The sequence below is a fragment of the Rhea pennata genome, chromosome 7 (genome assembly GCF_028389875.1).
Source record: "Rhea pennata isolate bPtePen1 chromosome 7, bPtePen1.pri, whole genome shotgun sequence".
In the NCBI taxonomy this organism is placed as follows: Eukaryota; Metazoa; Chordata; class Aves; order Rheiformes; family Rheidae; genus Rhea; species Rhea pennata.
This window is the reverse complement of record NC_084669.1, coordinates 3798379-3811749: the sequence shown is the minus strand read 5'-3', so window position 1 is coordinate 3811749 and position 13371 is coordinate 3798379. Positions and strand designations below refer to the sequence as shown.

The 13371-nt window shown below is 49.2% G+C and overlaps 1 protein-coding gene across 5 annotated transcripts in view; it reads right to left on the bottom strand.

Annotated features, from left to right (window-relative positions):
* CTBP2 (C-terminal binding protein 2) overlaps positions 1 to 13371 on the bottom strand; it is a 130399-nt gene that overhangs the window by 53684 nt on the left and 63344 nt on the right. Inside the window, exon 1 of one of the 5 annotated variants that reach the window (XM_062579901.1) lies at positions 12950 to 12967. The exons of 3 other annotated variants lie outside the window; for them this stretch is intronic. The gene's annotated coding sequence lies outside the window, so the exon portion shown is untranslated. Of the gene's footprint in view, positions 1 to 12041; positions 12097 to 12949; positions 12968 to 13371 lie in introns of those variants that run through there. One more of the 5 variants, XM_062579897.1, reaches the window with a different exon arrangement.

The window sequence follows — 13371 nt, the reverse complement described above, 5'->3', positions numbered from 1 at the left end:
TGGAGGGCCGGCGTTTCTCACGGGCATGCCTTCAAACGCCAGCGCTTCGGCCACGTTGAACGCAGCAGCTCGCCAGCCAGCATGCACAGCTAATCTACACGAAACGCTCTGCAAAGGGACCACAGCCGCCACCTCCGCGCACTCTGGGGACGCAGAGGAAGAGCCTGAACGGATTCTCTTAAGTTTGTTGCTTTTGTCTCTGAAGAGAGCGAAAGACTTGTTTAATCCCTGAATGTCCAGACCTGAACACAGGCTGCACACACTGAAAGTGCCACTCTGGCACTTTTACCCAACAACTTCATTATACAATTCAGATACAAGCCTGCTTCTCCATGCAAGTTCCACAATAGCATTAATGAATCATGACATGAAAGAGGAGACCTCATGCTGACACCTGAATTCAAGCAATTCTACACAACAAGCATTAAATTTTTACCAAGTTACTTTATGCTACCAATGATTCAACATCAAGCTATCCCCTTTTAATGTTTTAAGGTGAAAGACGACCCTGACAAGAGCCACACATGCCCACAGGAGTTAAGACTGGTTCATGACAGGTTTGGTGTCCTAGCCCCCGTTGGTGGGTTTGAGAATGGAGACATTTGCAGAGAGGAATTTACACTGCAAACACTGTCTTCCACCCATGGCCACCTCGAATAAGGGGCCAGCCGGGGCTGTGAACTAGCTATTCGCCACCCTAAGCCAACCACTTAACCGCGCTGAAAGAGTGGAGTTCGCAGGAAGGTGTGATTTCTAAAAACTGAAGCAAACCGCCGCCGCTTTCTGGGAGGCTGCGTGGGAGGGAAGTGGAAGAGGAGGACAGGCATGAGGACGCACAGCGCTGCTGCTCGTGCAAGCCCGTGGCCGAGCGGCGCACGACCCAGCCAGCCGAGAGGTCTGCACGGCCCCGACCCACCACCCTGCAGTGCTGTCCCGGGGCCGGCTGCGAGCGTGGGCTCTGCGTTATTTGCAACCAAAAGTTTAGCAGCAACCTTAAAAAAAAAAAAAAATGCGAGCTTCACTTAATAGAGGAGACATGAGAACCAGAGCCCAGGAACCAGAAACATCCAGGCCGATGCCCCAAAGTTAACCTCGGGCAACACCTACGATCTCTTCTTCCATTTTCCCCTTCTGTAGGGCAGAGACAGCAATACTTAACCCAGCTTTTCAAAACTCTTCAAGTCCTTCCTATTCACATACTCCATCAGTCTTTCCTACCCGGCACTTCATGCCTCTCCAGCAGCTATGCTTGCAGCTCTACAAAGCACGCCGGCGAAGCAACAACCTCGCAGAAAACACCGGCCGCGCTCACTTAACAAATGCGATCGGCTGGGACGAGGACGCGAGGGGTAAAGGCTCTAACAAAGCCGCTGCGTTCCAAGATAACAATAATCTCCATGAAATTGTCATTATTATAAATGGTTATCAATTATGCATCACGTTGATAGTTAATTTATGAAAGGAAAGGGATTGTGTTGGTACAACTGGATTCTGACTAAAGGAAGATAGGTGATTTCCTGGTAGTTAATGGCCAATTTCCCAGCAGCACAACTGCAGCATAATCTCTGAGATTTATAGCAATAATTAATTGATTTTTTTTTAAATGTAGGGATGCTAAAGAGCATGATTCCCACTCACGTTAATAATTAATGCAACATCTTAGAAGAAGCAGAAAACTTCCATTCCAGAGGCAGAAGCCTGCTACAGTCAAAAAAAAAAATTTTTTTTACAACAAAAATTAGCTAAAGCGAGATAGTATTTCCATTACCAATGGTTAAAAGCATAAACACGTATTTTCAGTTCTATTAAACCCCACCCCACTTAGGGGCAGAATTATTGTGTTATGAGGCAGGGAAAACACAGGTTCCTGGACCTAGATGCCCCAAGGCTGGAAGCAGCAGTGGATAAGGCAGGCTGCTGTGACGAGGAGGAACTGGGAGAGACATCATCTGGGACAGCTGAAACGCTCTATAAACAGCGAATAAACACTTATTGCATTGCAACGATGCCGCTTAGCGTCTCTCGCAACACGGTCCGCGGGAGCTTTTGCCCCTTGCAAACAAGCTGCGGCGAGTAGAGTCTCCTGCGTGCTGGGGGAGGACGCGGGGCCGGAGATGGTCTCTTCTTCGCATCACCTGTGAACAGCGCCAGCGCACCAGCCACCACTAGAGCTCTGCAGAATCACACCTCCTCTTTCGGGAGAGAATTTGCTCGTTTCAAAGTCTGGGTTTCTTCCTCACTAGAAACAGAAACCCTGGCTTTGAAATTCTTCACAAACGCTAAAAAAAAAAAAAAAAAAAAAAAAAAAAAAAAAAAAAAAGTCTCTCTGGATTCAGCTGAAACATTTTCTTTCCATTGCAATTTTTACATTTTACAGAACGTGCAACACTATGCGAAGGAAAAGTCATTCCAGGAGAAAAAAAAGTTAATATTTTATCCTGAAAATGCTAAAATGGTTCATGCTATTGCAACTGCAACTCTACTTCCCTTTTTGCCCGCCCCAACAAAATCAATATGCAAAGTGTATTTAATTGTGAGAGAGTGCATTTCCTGACGGACAAGCGCAGTGCTTCCATTAAAGCTCTTTTCTCCTGCCATCTCAATTCGCTGTATTACTCCCTGGAGGAAAACTTTCTACAAAACAAACTAGTAACAACCACAGAAATTACTGCTCGTGCTATCAGAACGCGGCACCGCTTGGCGCAGGGCGCCTGGACGAACCCCTAAACGTCCCCCAAAATGCAATACAGACAACTAGGCGAGGCAGAACTAAAATCACGGCCAGCAATTAGAAGACAAGAAAACCTCATAGTACAAGGAAATGTGAGACACACATGCACACACACAGACTGAACTTCATCTTCAGCAAGATTAGGAAACAAGTGAAGTGATTTCCATACAGTAATTGCACATCCGCGCTCACCTCCAACAGCGTCTTTCAAAATGGAAATTTCCCTGCGAACCCTCGGACGTGACAATCACCCAGCAGTTACTTATTTATTTAAAGAAGGAATGCACTTAAACACAACGTTTTAGCAAAAAAACCTAATCCCGATGTAACACATTTAAATAGCTTCTTAATATTGCGCGTTAAACATCACAATCTATGGGCCTGAAAATGAGAGGAGAGAAAGCTGTATGGTGGCTTATTTTCCCTGCTTTAGACAGAGGAGAAAAAAAAAGAAAAGAAGAAGAAAGAAAAGGTGTTTTTCCAAAATGAACTGCACTGTTAGACAAAAATATTAGAACGGTGAACTTACAAATTTGTGTGAGGCTGAAAGCCCTGACACCACATGCCGCTGGATGAGCAAACCACCCCCCAAACCTGTGCATGCAGCAGCTTGACCTTCTCTTCTATGTTGTTTATAAGAACTATTTGCAGCCCCCAAAAAAACCAAAATTATTCACTGCCATCCGAGTTATTTTCCCACGAAGACCCCTTGTAAGAAGGATCCCACCTCTCCGCCTGCCACTCCTGCAGTCACCTGGAGGTGACCACGGCAGGAGCCTGCACGGGGAAGGAGCCTCGTTGGTATCAGGCAATGGATTAACGGTGAAGTGCAAGCAGAAACCTTGCTTCACGCTCAACTGTTTTATCACAGATGCCAGAAAGAAAAGCAGAGTAAGTAAGGTGGTGAGACAAAACCACTGTAAATAAGGTGGTGAGAGAAAACCACAGTAAGTAAGGTGGTGGGAGAAAACCAGAGGAAACAAGGTGGTGATAGGGAACTTTAATGAAGACCTTCTACCATATCTGGATTTTTTACGGTTTCAAAGGTCTCTCACTAATAACATGTCATATTCTAAGCTTGCCCGAAACCAGCATGTTTTATCATCTTTTCCCAGGCTGGGTAGCTAACACAGTAACATCAACACGGGCAACACCTCTCTTGCCGTGCCCACGCAGGCGAGCCTCTCCAGAAGCCTTCCCGCTGCTCCACCGCCTGCGCTCGTAGGGACAGCCAGAGCTGCGCCGGGACCCTCCGGTACCCGGCTCGGCTGAGAGCGCCGTTTTGCCCGGCGGGTCCGGGGCCGATCCGCTGCAGGGAGCTGCCCACGGGCCCGAAACCGCACCAGGATGGGGCTGGCAGAGGGCAAGGGGCCGGGAGGACCGCAAGTGGGATAAACTAGGAACTACACTGGCAAACCCTGACCAAAATCTAGCTCAGGACACAGTAAAAGAGCAATTGCTGCGTCTGCAGCTGCATTTCAAGGTATGAATGAATCCAATGAATATATGGTCGTCGGCTAATTGGGATTCCTCTTTAACTTCAGATACAGCTGTGTTTCTAAGCAATCAAACAAAAGTTTATGCACACGTTGTCAGACCCTCAGTGCTGTCAGAACACTGCTGCTCACAGTTCCCATCTACATTTTTCACCCTTGACTAGATAGGGTATCAACAAACAGAGATTCCCTAATCCTGAAAACTTGCAGTCCTGCAAATTGCAGGAATCTCCCATTTCACAGGAGCAAAGGAAAATCCAATCCTTCCACACATCTCAGCTACGTTTCCGAAACATAATTCCTTACGTAAGCAAGGGGGATGGAAAGCCCGGTCCAAATGTTTTGACAGCACTGTAGCACATTTCCCACACTGCTGTAAAAGGAGAGGTTCCTGGAGAAGGTTTGATATTCTTGATTAGTGCAGGATATTAGAGCTCTTGGCTGGAAGCAGCCCAAGACTGTATGGAAGTGGATTACTAAATAGTCAGTAATGGGAAGTTAGCATCTGACAATCCCTGGGTTACTTCTCCTGAGCTGCTTTATAGTAAGGAAGAGTTTTCTGAACGCTCTGCCATACTTGTACTGAGATTTTAATAAAGAGAGGCTCTTGGAGCCGTGAACCGCTTAAGCCCTGCTTTAATATCACTGGGTGTTAACTATTCTCTGTTAGCTACCCGCCTCCGAGGCCGATCACGTCAGCTGCCACGGGCTGGGCGGGAGAAGGAAGCCGAGAAGCGGATCGCGCTGTAAGAAAGGAAACGCGGAGAAAAGCGAGCAGGAAACACACAGAGATAATGACAGGGGAGAGGGACAGATAAAGCAAACGCTACAGTGCGGCGGGAATACTCGGAGCGCGCCGCGTCACCCCCGCGCTGCTCCCCGCTGGCTGTCCTCGAGTGGGACGCCCCGCTCAGCCCGTCACCTCGCTCCTCGGACGACGCGGCACGGCGGAGCGCGCAGGACGGAGGCACGAGCACGGGAACAGACCGACGGCTCGTGCCCGAAGTACAGCAGTGGGGTACCTTCCCAGGGAAAAGAACACGAGAATACCACTTTTTGCAATGTGGTCTCTAACTGAGTCGTTTGCAGACCCCACCCCAGGGGCTCAGCACGCGTAAGCGCTTAGCTTGCAAGTGCCAGGACCCCCATTAAGCTCTCAAGCAGCGTCCCCTGCTCCGGAGGTTTAGCTAATGCAGGGGACTAAGCACTGCCTCCCGCGGAGGAGCAAGAGATGTCCCAGGGCTGCTCGAGAGAGGCAGTGGCCCAGAGCCTCACCCTCCCGTAATGCCAGGGCGGAGGGATACGCCATGAGGACAACCCAGAAATCCTTTCTAAAAAGGACATCCTTTTTTGGATGGATTACTTAAAAAAAAAAAAAAAAACAACAACAACAACAAAAGAGCATGTGGAGCTCACAGTGTCAAGATACCATTAAGCACAATAGCTCAGTAGGAAGCAAAAATAGATTAAATGTATATGGGTAATGAGAGCAAATACAGTTTTTTTTTCACTAGGCAAGATAAAAAAAAATAGGTTAATTTTTTTAAATGCCTAAAGGATGCAAAACCCTCATATTTCAGAAGAGGAATCAGACAACTTCTGTGTGGTCAAGGTTAGGACTTTTCCCAGTGCATTAAATGCTCTCAGTCATTCCTCAGGAAATAGGATAACAGGAAAAAGAAGAAAGAGTATCAACCTCCTCTGAAGTATTGACTTCTTTGTTTCACCAAATTTTCACATGCAACTGCTTTCACTTCCTCCCTCTATAAACCGTCTTCTTTTTCACCCTCGGCAGTATGTAATAGTATCCATGTTGATGTAAGAAAACAATCAGCTTGCAAGGGTACGGGATACTCAACTTCCTTAGTCTCCCACCCAGTGAGTCAGACCTGCCAGGACCTTTCCCTTGATCTATGGCATGCCTTGAAGCCGTTTAAAAGCAAACCAAAGTAAATGAAGATCTCTCCACCGACAGAAATGAGCTTCCAGCTACGATCCCAGACAGCAGTGCTGGGTTTATCCTGTGGCACGGCACATCAGGCTTTTTCTTGGTTTCTGGGGCTAGGTGCACCACGAGGAGTCACCCACATACATGGTGACTCCACATCAGGTCAAAGTGCCCCTTCCCGTACACACTGTTTCCTACATGAAGGCAACACGGTGAGGCTAGGCAAGCTCCAACAAGCTGCTCGGGATGGACAGCCAATGTCCAGAGAGCTATGAATGGCCACGGCTTAACACCACACGTAGCGTGATGCTTAAAAGTTAACGTAAGAGCATGGTGCGCACGTGATGGCACTAGAGCACTCCCCAACCTCCAGTGACAGTTTCACAGCACAGCTCTAGCCCAAGATAATCAAGTTAAATGTCGTTGCCTATACCCACAAGCTCATTCCTACATTCAGAGTATGTGAATTGCTAGAAGTACCTTGGCTGTAAAGTGCACCTCCATGCACGCCTCCTACCAGACCACATCCCTGCCATGAACCCTCAGCATCCTCAAGAACTGTGAGGGCAGGACTCTTGCTACAAAACCAGTGTTCATTAGGTTGAATGTGTTTATTAGTTATTAGTATGGTTTTGCTACCGCAGAGCATTCAGTGGTGTTCTGTATTACGGCTGCTCCGTGGGAGTGATGAGCTGGTGTCTGTGGTGGTAATAAGCTGGTTTTCTTCCCCTCCACAGACTACTTGGCGCCCTACCTGAAATGTCCAGGACCACAGTCCCGGGGGCACCGACAGCCCAGGATGCCCAGGCTGGCACTGCGCCTGCTGCAACCTCCCGACTTCCACCCACTTCGCCTCTTGTGCCGAGTGATGGGTGGAGGCCACACCGGGGACGACTAGGGAAGCTGTTTCCTTACAAATCAAAGATAAAACTTGGGGGGAAAGGGCTGTGCTTGGTCCCACAGTGCGGTGGAGGAAGCAGCAGGTTAAACACATGCCACACCGAGCAGACACTCCCACGGTAACACCTGCTGATGGAAAATAAAGAGCTCTTCTGCTTTTTGCCACACAGAAAAGGAGAATAACATGCCGTAGGAGTCTTGCGCTGAAGAACTGGTAACAATTTTGAGTAACTTGCTATTATATGAGTGAACAAAATGTACCATAACGGCATATGAGCCTGCACATCTGTTGCTAAATTAAACACGCTACATAACGATGTAGACCACATCTTAAAACATTATGCAACAAGATACAGACTGTGCTAAAATAATCAGGCTTCAAAGACAACGTGAAGGGCCCGACACTGCATTCCTCCTAGCCCTTAACAGTCGGGGAGAGCATCCCTCATCACTTCTGCTCCAAAGCTCCTTGTTAGCTCAGTAAAAGAAGAATCACAATTATATCTGCCCTTCAAAGGAAAAAATCATATTGGCTTGTAGCCTTTCTTTTCCCCTCCGTGTTAATGATGCATAAAGTATGAGAGAGGTTTTGCCTGGCTCTAGACTTACCTTATTTCTTTTCTTAAAAAAAAAAAAAAAAAAAAAAAAAAAAAAAAAAAAAAAAAAAAAAAAAAGTTTCTTTAAAAATTTTGCTTTTGGTTAGGAATTGCATTCCAGATTAGGGATTGTAGTCAGAAGGATGTTATGAAGACCTATGGAAAGGACGATATTAGAACTGCCACAATACAAAAGAAAGGGAAACGAGATACCTGGATTTTTGTTTCTATTTTTTTCAACATTAGTAGCTAGCTCTTGGCTTTGAGAAAAGTCTCTCCAAAAGACTGAGGCATGCTTGTCTCTCAGTTAGTAGCGCACCCTTCCACATCCTCCGTGAGTTTTCAAGTAAAACTGGGAAACATCAGAGCCAGGACTCCTTTGATTCCTAAAGCTAAAATACAAGCAACAACCAAACCAGAGAGCAAGAAAACTGTTTTCAAGAAAATAAAAATAACTTCTACCTCTGTTGCTGGCCTCAGCAGTGAGGAATGCTGATGATGCCTGCAGGAGCCTGGGGTGGGCAAAACAGTAACAATAACCAGGAACTGAACCCAAATTATCCACTTAGCTTAGAGAGGGCCTAATCCATCTGCTAATTAATCATAGGCCTCCTTCAGCCTCTCTTATCTTGTTTTGCTAAGTATCTGACACTGATAACGCACACTCCGATAGCAGTGTGCACTTAGCCAGCCGGGACACGGCTTTAACTTTTCAAATAAAACAAGAGGAATCGACCCGTAAACAACCCTACCATCTCCAAACGCCCCTGCCGCAGTGCAGAGTAAAATCGGGTGCCACGTTTTACCGGGGCTCCCTGGATCAGCCGCGTTTCTTCTCGCCCGTACAGAGACGGGCGGCGGAGCGAGGTGAGCCCGCGCTGCTCGCGCAGCCCTACGGCTCTCCTCTGCTCAGGCAGTTATTCGGGTACCCAAACCGGAACCCCCTTGGTACCGCCGGTTGACACCCTGAGTTATGTGCTGATCTGGCCATTAGAGGGCATTTTATACTACAGAGTGAGCTGCTTGCACGCAGCCCGCGAGCAGCGTCGCTGAACCCCCATCTGGAGCTGCTGAAGAACAGTTTCTCTCTCCTCTCATTTAGTAATTGTCACTTTTCAACCTTTCCATATGCTGTATAGAGATGAGCAAGCAAGAGCAAGGACAAGAGGGAAATAAGATGAAATAGCTACGATAAAAAGTCCCGGTTAAATAAACACGTGGGTGCACAGCTATTGTTGCTTCCAAGGTTCGGGTCTGCCTAGTTCAAGTCTTCCCCCTCCCCAACTCAGACGCAACAAATGCCAGCCTTTTTAATCTCACAAACAGCAGATTAGATTCGAATTTTTAAAAAATGATTAACCGAGAAAAAGTGTGAGTTGTGCCGCGGCACCATTATCCGCCTCCGGAGCCGGAGGGGACAGCTTATCCGTCTCCCGCGTGAACAAAGGCGCATTGAATTTCCCGACTGTCGAGAGCTAGGACACGGCCACTTACCTTCAGATGTCCCCTTCCCGTTACGATTATGCTCCTAGATGCGGACTTTAAACCGTTTTAAACTCTGGCTGGCTAGGAAACCGCACAAAGCCACCCACTTCCCCAGCGTGGTGTTTTTCCTCTCTCCATCTAAATACAAATCACATCAAGAGAGAGACAGCTATCTCGCTATACGTCTCCAAATATACGTATGTTTATAATCAGGGTGGCCAAACTTCCTGAGGCTGAGCTGCATGCCAAAACCCTCATGTGGCCGAGAGCCACATCCTCCCAGCGCCTGCTGGCACCCAGCCGCCCGCGCGGGGGGCACGCCGAAGCCTCGCGCGTCCCCCGCCACCGCGGCTGCCTGCCGCCCACCCCGCCGGGGCGCCCCGCTCGCCGGGCTCCGCATCTTCCCTCACACAGCGTCCAGAGCTGTAGCAGCCAGTCATCTGGGAGAGATGCACGCAGTCTTGGCTTCCACCAACAAGATCCTTCTTCCCCTTCAAAACAACCTCATAAAAATTTACTCACAAATTCTTCCTTAATAGAAAGTTCAAAACAATTATAGTAATAGCAAAACTACTAAAAAGCCTGTATTTTACATTTTCCTTCGGGTGCCCATCGTGACCTGCCTGTCTAGTTTACGTGCTAAAAGGCAGATACCAAAGCAAAGACCACCTATCTTTGTGCTGCTCTAAGTCCCCGGCACTGCACCAATCCTAAGAGAAACAGTAGCAGAGGCAGTAGATGAGTGCGTCCTCACCAGCAAACACGCACGCACAACATCAACTTCAATAGCGCGCTCCACACTTCTGAAAGCACACGCATCCTAACGGACCCAACACACACAATCTGAATCTAGATCCCAGTTCCAGAAGTTTGCCAGCGTTTAGATTTAGAACCGGAACGATCCGGCACAAGCTACGGGATCTTCCCAGACAAACGCCCTGAACTGGATCCCACGAGGTGGGTTTTGGTCTCGGTAACGACGTGCTGTTTTGGCCTACAGCTGCAGACGATACCAGAGACCGGCACTGAGCATGTGTCTGACGGTGCAAAAAATTACTTCAAGTCTCACATAAGTTTCTCCTTCTAAATTAAATTCTAAAGTAAATGTTAAGGCAAAGGAAGGAGTTTGCTAAAACTAGCCAATAAGCCAGTAAAATGGTCAATCTACTGGGTTTGAAATTCTGAAACTCTTACAAACTGAGGTTTTACCTTATATGTAGAAAACCACAAGTTTTTTTTCAGGCAACCCTCCCAGAGAATGTCCTGGGAGCTCTGCCCGGACCGGGAACACAGGATCTGTCCTTCAACAGCAAAGAGGACCTGTACACATTCCTATCTCTAGGAAATCTTCAGAGTTACACTTTGCTCTTATCTTAGTGCTTATATTTACCAGGCACTGTTACATAAAAAGTCCTCATCTGCACTGACTTATTTAGCAACATGAAATAAAATAGCCCGAAGCTATTCATGTTGCTTAACATACTTTTTTTTTTTTTTTTTTTAAATGTAGATGATGCTCTGCGTAAAGGAATAATCAAAGGGGAAAACTATGCTTTGTTTGTAACACTTATTACTATCATTGAGGAAAATATGTCCTAACAAGTCTCTGAAGGGGGAAACACATGTAATACCTCCAGCAGCTCAGCTAAAGCATCTTTTGCTGGCCAACGGCTGGTGAAATCTTGAATGGAAAGAAAAAAAAATCTCGAAAGGGGGATGTGGAAAACTGCGTTTCCGCCAGCTCCAGACCTGCCGTGCCATTCCCACCATACAACACACTTCCCTCAGAGTTGGTCCTGCTTGTTCTCAGGTGCGCAGCAGTTTTACCCTACGAAAACCCCCGGAGCTCAAGAGTTCAAGGCAAAGTTGCCGCTCAGGCACGCACCTACAATGCGGAGGGAGCCTCTCCTTCCTGCGCTCAATGCACTCCTCTCCCCGCCATCTCCATACAAAAGGGCCTAATCTACAGGAAATAATAAATGAAGGAAGGAGCAGGGCGCTAGGCAGAGCGCGCGGGGCGGGTGTCCGCCTGCCCATCTCCCGCGGCGGGTGCTCGGAGCGGGGAGCAGCCGGTCGGGAACGGCTCCGTGCGAGCCCAGCCGAGGAGAGGGCAAGGGGTGTCCAAGACGGCGTCCTCCTCTGCAGTCTAACTGGAGGAGTCTCCTCGGGCGCCCGGAGCCGAGCCGCTCTCCGCGGCCGCCCGGCGCTTCCCGCCGCGTGCCGGGGGCTCCTGCTCCGGCTGAAACGCGGGAGAGCCGCGCCAGACGCCGGGGCTGCCCTCGCCACCTCCGCGGCGCTCCACGACCGCGCGAGCGCAGGGAGAGGGAAGCGAGCTTTAGGCAACGGCAATAAATGAGACGAAATCCGTGCCCGCCAGCAGCCTCCCGCAGTAAGTCAGGGCGCACCTCTGCACCTACTGCAGCTTTGCATCACCTGCAGACCCTTCCCCCAAGCTCTCCAGCTCGCCCCGTCAGCGCTACTTGGGGGTTTAGCATCGCTCAGGTTATCGACCCAAATTTACCCGGGCTCGTCCAGAGCTGCAGCGGCCGCTATAACCAAAGTCCCGCCGGGACCAAACTTTTAGCAAGCCCAGCCACAGGCCTGCGTTATAGAGCAAGGCTAAAAGCCTGGATGAGAAACAGATGGAAATTAGCCAGAAAAATCAGGGCCTGACTTTCAGCAGAAAAAGGAAAGGAAAACATTTCATGTTCCAAGAGCGCGAGAAGAAAGCCAGCGCAACAGGAAAGCGCACAAATATCCACTCTCTTCCTCCTGGAGGAGAAAACTAATGTTAAGAGGCTGAAAGCAAAGCACGGTCTAAAGAAAGTCCCTCGGGTGGGGAGACCTCAGGCCGAGAAAAGGCAAATTAAACCATTAACGCTGACCAAGCGTCCCCAGCTTGCTCACGAAGGGCAGCGAACAGCCCGGAAAGCCGCAGCTGGCTTCCCACTATCGGCACGCATCTTCCCCGCTAGCTACCCAGAGGTTTTTTTTTTTCCCTCTTAAAAAAAAAAAAAACACCAGTGACACTTAACTTTCAAAGCTATAGTTAAAAATAGCCTGCTGGTCCCTGCTTTAACCCTCTGAATTCCCTTTTTCGCCCTGTCCGGCCCCGCTGCGGCCTCAGGAGCTGTGTCCAGGGCCTCCCCAGGGGCTGCCACGCTGCTCCCCGCGGTCCCGCCGGCATCGAGGGACCCCGCTACCGCTCTCCGCAGAGCTGGCCGCGGGTCTCCTTCCCAAAAGCCAGTGGGTCTGCTCTGCACCTCCGTTTCTCTTCCCACCTGCACGTACAAACGACACGAGCCTAAGGCTCGAAAAACCCCCCAACGCTCATGTTTTCAGTAGGGCTGTAAACCCTGCAGTCAGCAGCTCAACCAGAAGAGCAGAAAAAGAAATTCCTGAGTTTGCCCGAAACTACTTAAACAGGGAATGGCCAAAACCTCCTCAGGAAACAGCCCTGGTGACGAGAAAAAAAAAAATCAATATCCTTCACCCAACTTATCAAATTTACCAAGGACATTTATACAGTGTAATTAAATAGAAAAGAGATACAAATACAGCGGAGTATTTGCACGGCACTGCATAGCAATTGCATTACCTCGGGAGCAGAGGAGGCTTTGACAAGGAGGAGGGAAAACGCCATACATCACGCAGAGGAGCGGCAAGGGGAGCGCACGTCTCTGCGCCCACGGCGCGTGGGGAACCTTCGACGTGCAAGCGGCGCTTCCCCGACCGAAGGGGAAGGCGAGCTGACTCTATCAGGCAAAGGTTGCCTTGCAGCCCAGGAACGTACCGAGTAAAATTGATTTCGCCCAGTAACGCGCTCGGTGGGGGAGCGACGTTCTCCACAACGAGCGGTCGTCTCCGCGGAATCGCGGGACAAAGTCTCCTGCGCGCGATTAGATCTGGGGAAGGCAGTCTGCCCCGGCAGGGCAACCTAAAACAGGGCAGGAAAGGCAAACTCGATTAGCTGGCTGCTCGTTAAACAAGTCTTCTCACACGGGTTGTATCGCAAGCGCGCGTTGTGAGCTCTCCCGGCGCCCAGGTAGGGCCAGAGATGCCGACCGCGCTCCCTCGAAGTCCCCACAAACGCCACGGCTGCAACGCGGCCTCTCTCTAACGCGCCAACCCCAAGGTGCGGAAGAGCCATGAACTGTCCCGGAGCACAGCACGCCCGTCCGAACGTAAAACTGCTGAACGTCGCCCACTAAACAC